This window comes from Rosa chinensis, chromosome 2 (genome assembly GCF_002994745.2).
Source record: "Rosa chinensis cultivar Old Blush chromosome 2, RchiOBHm-V2, whole genome shotgun sequence".
Taxonomy (NCBI): domain Eukaryota; kingdom Viridiplantae; phylum Streptophyta; class Magnoliopsida; order Rosales; family Rosaceae; genus Rosa; species Rosa chinensis.
Window position 1 is genome coordinate 74209694 of NC_037089.1, and position 6045 is coordinate 74215738.

Genomic DNA, 6045 nt, shown 5'->3' on the forward strand with positions numbered 1-6045 from the left:
CATAGTCAGATTCTCTCCCAACAGGAAAAATATTGGAGACAACGTTCTCGAGCTGTTTGGTTAAAAGATGGTGATAGGAACTCTGCCTTCTTTCATCGAAAAGCTTCAAACAGAAAAAGCAGAAACTTAATTAAAGGGTTAGTCAATGAAGTAGGCCTATGGCAGAATGAACCAACTGAAATTAGAAGAATGATTCTAGAGTACTACAAGGGAGTCTTTACTACAGATGGAATTGACGATGCTGCCCTCTCTGAGGTCTTTGGTGCCACCCCAATGAAGGTTATGCAACACATGAACTCGGACCTATTACTACCATACACAAATGATGAAATAAAAAGAGCTCTTTTTCAGATGCATCCTTCGAAAAGCCCGGGACCGGACGGTATGTCTCCTTTCTTCTTTCACAAATATTGGGATATTGTTGTTATGGATGTTTGTGTGGCAATCAGAAATTTTCTAGAAGAAGGTGATATTTGGGAAGCTTCCAACTTCACGCACATTTGCCTTATTCCGAAAATTAAAACTCCCACAGAAGCCTCTCACTTTAGACATATAGCTTTGTGTGATGTAATTTATAGAAGGATAAATTTCAATTTAGTACCCTGTGGTTTGGAGGTAACATCATGTCAGTCCCTGCTCTTTTAATTTGATCAGCAACACCCCTGTGCTTTCAATTTCAATTAGCCGTGCCCAAATTTTACTGTTCCGTCCAATTTGAACGTTAACTTTGACTGTATTGACAAAGTAAAATTTGGACGAAACAGTAAAATTTAGGCACGGCTGATTGAAATTGAAAGCACAGGGGTGTTGCTGATCAAATTGAAAGAGCAGGGACTGACATGATGTTACCCCCAAACCACAGGGTACTAAACTGAAATTAATCCTTTATAGAATTAGCTCAAAGGCCATAGCTAACAGACTGAAAAGGTGGCTCCCTGAAATCATCTCTCCACTATAAAGTGCTTATGTCCCAGGAAGACTGATATCTGATAACACTCTTGTCGCAACAGAAGCTACTCAGTTTATGTATAAATTGAGGACTCAAGAGGAGGGTTTCTTTTCTCTCAAATTGGATATCTCAAAGGCCTATGATCGTCTGGAATGGACTTTTTTGCAGACCATGTTAACAAAATTGGGATTTCATCCACGGTGGATTCAAATGGTGATGAGTTGTGTCAAGTCTGTCACTTATGCTATCTTGGTTAATGGATAACCAACTGAAGTCATCACACAAACAAGAGGCATCAGACAAGGGGATCCGTTGTCACCGTATTTGTTTATTTTTTGTGCAGAGGGTCTCTCTGCCCTCTTGTCTCAAGCAGTGGAAGCAGGTGCACTTCAAGGTCTGAAAATGTGTCCAGGGGCTCCCACTCTACACCACTTATTTTTTGCAGATGACAATTTTCTCTTTGGAGCTGCAATTGTAGCAGAATGTCAGACGCTTAGACGGATTCTCAATGTCTATGCGCAAGCATCAGGTCAAAAGATTAATTTCCAGAAGAGTAGTGTGGTGTTTAGTAGAAATGTACCAGACACTTTACAACATGAGTTGGCATCCATTCTAGCAGTGAAGAAAGTTAATGAGCATGACAGATACCTAGGTCTTCCTTTAAGAGTTGGAAAATCCAAAACTACCAAGTTCCAATACATACAAGAAAAGTTGACGAAGAAATTAGTGAATTGGAAGTCCAAGATTCTCAGCAGTGCAGGTAAAACAATTCTTATCAAAGCAGTTTCACAAACAATGCCACTCTATGCTATGAATTGTTACCTATTACCTAAAGGTCTATGTGATGATATTCATAAACTTTGTGCCTCTTTTTTCTAGGGTGACTCTAATACAAAAAAGAAAACCACTTAAGAAGCTGGGAAAAGTTATGCCTTACAATTTGGCCATGCTTGCTAAACAAGGGTGGAGAATTATTTCCAACCCTCAATCTCTAGTTGCTCAGTTCTTTAAAGCCAAGTACTTTCCCAATTGTTCTTTCTGGGACGCCGAGCTAGGTATGGCACCTTCATTCTCATGGAGAAGCATTATTGAGGGCAGACCAGTGCTAAAAGTATGAGTCAAATGCAAAATAGGTTATGGTTAGCTTGTAAGCATCAGGAACGATGATTGGATCCCAAATTGTCCAAGATATTTAATCTAAAGACCGTTGAGCTCTCCTTTTGATAAGGTGGCAGACTTGTTAAATGAGCATGATCGTTCCTGGATTCCCACATCAGTTCATACATTTTTCCCTACTGACGTGGCTACACGCATCCTTGCTATTTCCTTAAGCAGAAGAAGCACATGTGACAAACAGTATTGGCAACCAGAAAAGAAAGGTATCTTCACAGTGAAATCGGCTTATTAGGTGGCTAGGGCTCATGTTCTTGGCAATGCTTTAGCTACTACATCAAACGGGGATCCCTTCCAAGAACTGTGGAAATGACTATGGGAAGCCAAAGTGCCGGGGAAAGTGCAAATATGTGTGTGGAAAGCATGTCAAAATCTATTGCCCACAAGGGAACGTCTTCTCACCAAGGGCTATGAAGGTGACTTGAGTGGTTTCCTTTGTAAGCATATAATGGAAGACATTGTGCATCTTTTTTGCAAGTGTCCTATTGTTGTTGAGTTCTTCTCCATATTATCTTCTCATCTTCAAAATTCTATTCTCCCCAATATGGTGTTTAAAGAATGGATGCTTGAACGAGCCCTACATCTCAAGCAGGAGGTGTTTGAAAGACTTCTCATGGGCATCTGGTCCTTATGGAAGAACATAAACTAAATGTTATGGGAGAACACTTCGAAACCTGCTTCTGCTTTTTTCCTCAGCTCTATGACATGGTTAGATGAGTACAAACAGGCTAGAACTTCTCCTATTGCACCTCAACCGAAGACTAAAGCTTGCTGGCAGCCTACACAACATGGTGAAGTAAAAATTAATGTTGATGGAGCATTCTTGCCTACTCTAACTCAAGGGGGTCTTGGCGATGTAATCAGAGACTATAAAGGTCAATTTGTTGTAGCTTTTGCACACCCTAGTCAGTTTGTTTCTTCAGCCAAGCAAGTGGAGCTTTTAGCTATCAGGGAGGGGGTGGATTTCATTCAGCATTTGCAGATCACGCTTGCTACTGTAGAAACTGATTGTCTTGCAGCAGTACAAGAGATCACACATGAGGGTGCTGCCCTTTTTGAGTCTGGTAGTATTGTTGATGATGTAGGTACAGCCCTACACAACCTGCCACAAGTCAGGATCACTTTTGTCCCACGGACATGTAACCAAGTAGCACATAGACTAGCCAACCATGGATTCGAATCTGATCAGAAACAAGCCTGGTTTACCCAAGCTCCTAATTGCATTAGGGATGTACTACATCATGATTGTAACATATTGACATAGTTTGCAATAAAATCAGTAGCTTCAAAAAAAAAAAAATTAAGGTTCAAGAATAATTAAATATAATTTTCAACCCAAAAAAAAAAGTATAATTAAAACTGATTAAGATAAGTTTGTATTAAATTTTGAAAAATAAGACTAATTAAGGATTTTTCCAAAATTGAGAATGATCAATTTTGTTTCATTCTATTAAGGTTCAAGGTTAATTAAGACTACTTAAGATAAGTCTTTTATTGTTTAACTTTTGTAACTAACCTATCCGCTCTGCTAGGGTTTAATCGTGAACTTCTCAGTTTCCGATCAAAATTCTCAATCTTGTTGGCCATGGCCACTACTAGCTTTATGACTAAATGGATCTTACTTCTTATCACTTTCATTCAACCAACAGTGTTGTGTGGGGGTTATTTGGATTTCAGAGAAGTTGTATCAAGCCCAGAGTAACGTTTGGTTGCTGACAAGGGTTGGTGGCTATCAGAGACTCTGGTGCGGCTCTCTGATGGCTTTCGACCGGGGTTTCTTATCATGGATTTGGCGGCTACAGGTGGTAATGGTGATGGCAGCGGCAATCTCAAAATGGTGAAGAACAATGGGGTCGGGTTCAGAGGTAGACAGACTGGTGTTAGGGTGATTGCCGACAACTGTATTGTACTGCTTCGAACTGTGTTCATTGGAAAGGCTAATGACTGGGAAGGGCTATTTCGGTCGGATCTATGGCCGTGCTATATGGTTGTGACGTATGGTGGAGGAGATGGGGATTTGGATTTTGGTGGATGCAAATAGGTGAACAAGGATGGTAGCGGTGTTTCTACAGGCGTTGGGTGAGGTGGTCTGCGATGTCAATGTCCTCTGGCAGCGGCGCAGGTTGCCGGTGGTGATGGTCTGAAATTCCATGGAGAAAGCTATGGGGTGCCCTTAGCATTTCCTGATTGGGTGCCATTAGGCCTTCCATACCTTGGGCTAGTTGGACCAGGCTTGCTTTGGATGGTGATGTGGATGTCGTGGGCTCAGCCAGAATTGGAAAGGGAGTCTGCTACTCCTCTTCCGAAAACTATTTAATTTTGTTAGGTCGCAAATATCATAATCTCTGAGGGTTTTTTTATCTTGCTTCGGAGATTACTGATTTTTGTTTGGAAGAAAAGTGCGTGAACTGTCTAAAATGTGTGTGTACTGGGGGTATAGTGAGTCTTGTTCTTGTTTTAGAATAGGAGTCTCATAGTACTCTGAGAAACTATTCTTTCTGTCGACTCTTTAGGGGTGTTTCATTTTTGTATTGCTTGCTGAATCTATATAATGGGCTAACCTCATTTGATCAAAAAAAAAAAAAACTACTTAAGATAAATATATATTAAATTTTGAAATTAAGACTAATTAAGGATTTTTTTAAAAAAATTGAGAAATGGGCATAGGCTAGCTACGCGCCTACGCCAATGGTTATCGTGCTTGTGGGTAATATAACATAAATACAATTTGAAATTGCCAATAAGGTACTTGCCAAATAGGGTTTCTGATAAGGTGTACCAAGTCTTATTCGTATCATTATATGTTTATCTATATCTATACTATTATTATTAAGAGAAAAAAACTTGCTTTCTAAAACTGAAAAATTTGACGAATATAACCCTCTAATATTAAAAAACTTTAGAAACTGAAATAACTAACAGGGACAATAATGTCAATTTAAAAAAATATTAAAAAATAAATATCTTCAAATAAAATAAATAATAGTTATTGTTGTAGAAAACTGTTTTGATTAAGAAACTACCCACTTCCTTACCCAAAAAAAAAAAAAAAAACACCTACACACATAAAATGTGGGCACATGCTAGTTGTTAAATAATAGTTAACAAATTAAGGCTTAGTTTGGTATTGCTGTGAAAAAACTCAGTTGTAAAAAAACACAATTGTAAAAATAATTAGTTGTAAAATAAATTGGCTAAATGTTTGGTAAAATATATTTATAAAGGTGTGATGATTAAAAAAAACCATATCAATGTGTTTGGTAAACTAAATGAAATGTACTATGATTATATCTAAAGACTAAAATGTACATGATTCTGGAAAATTCTATTGATTCACTTTCACATTGCAAAATATTTTCTTAATCCTCACTTGGCAAGAAATTAGAAAATACAGACAAATATCGACAATTATATATACACATACATATAATCTGCAGCTGCATCTGCAAATTGTATTTACCGTAGATTTGCAGCTGGTTTATCATATTTCTTACTGTATTCATTATCATTTTACATATATTGAGAACAAGTGTCCTAGGAGATCGACACCACACACTTGCAGAACAACCAAATTTCTACAAATATTCCTACCTATCATTGACGCAGGGATAGCTCTTCCCTGAAAAATATATAAGATCTCTTGGTAGAGATGAAATCCAATCGGTCACTCCTCCTTACAATATATCTCAAGGGTGAGATGAAACCCAATATATCGACTAGGATCAGGGAGGAAATTACAATTATAAATACAATTGATGAACCCTAGAAATAAAAGTCAGTTTTGAGATAGATATATAGGTAGACGAAGCGATCAGGATGTGGACACGCCAATTGTGAAATTTACTAGGGTAATTTAAGAATTCACAATAATTAATTAAATCACTATGCGTTCTCTAAACGTGGATATAAAAAAGCAACCCACT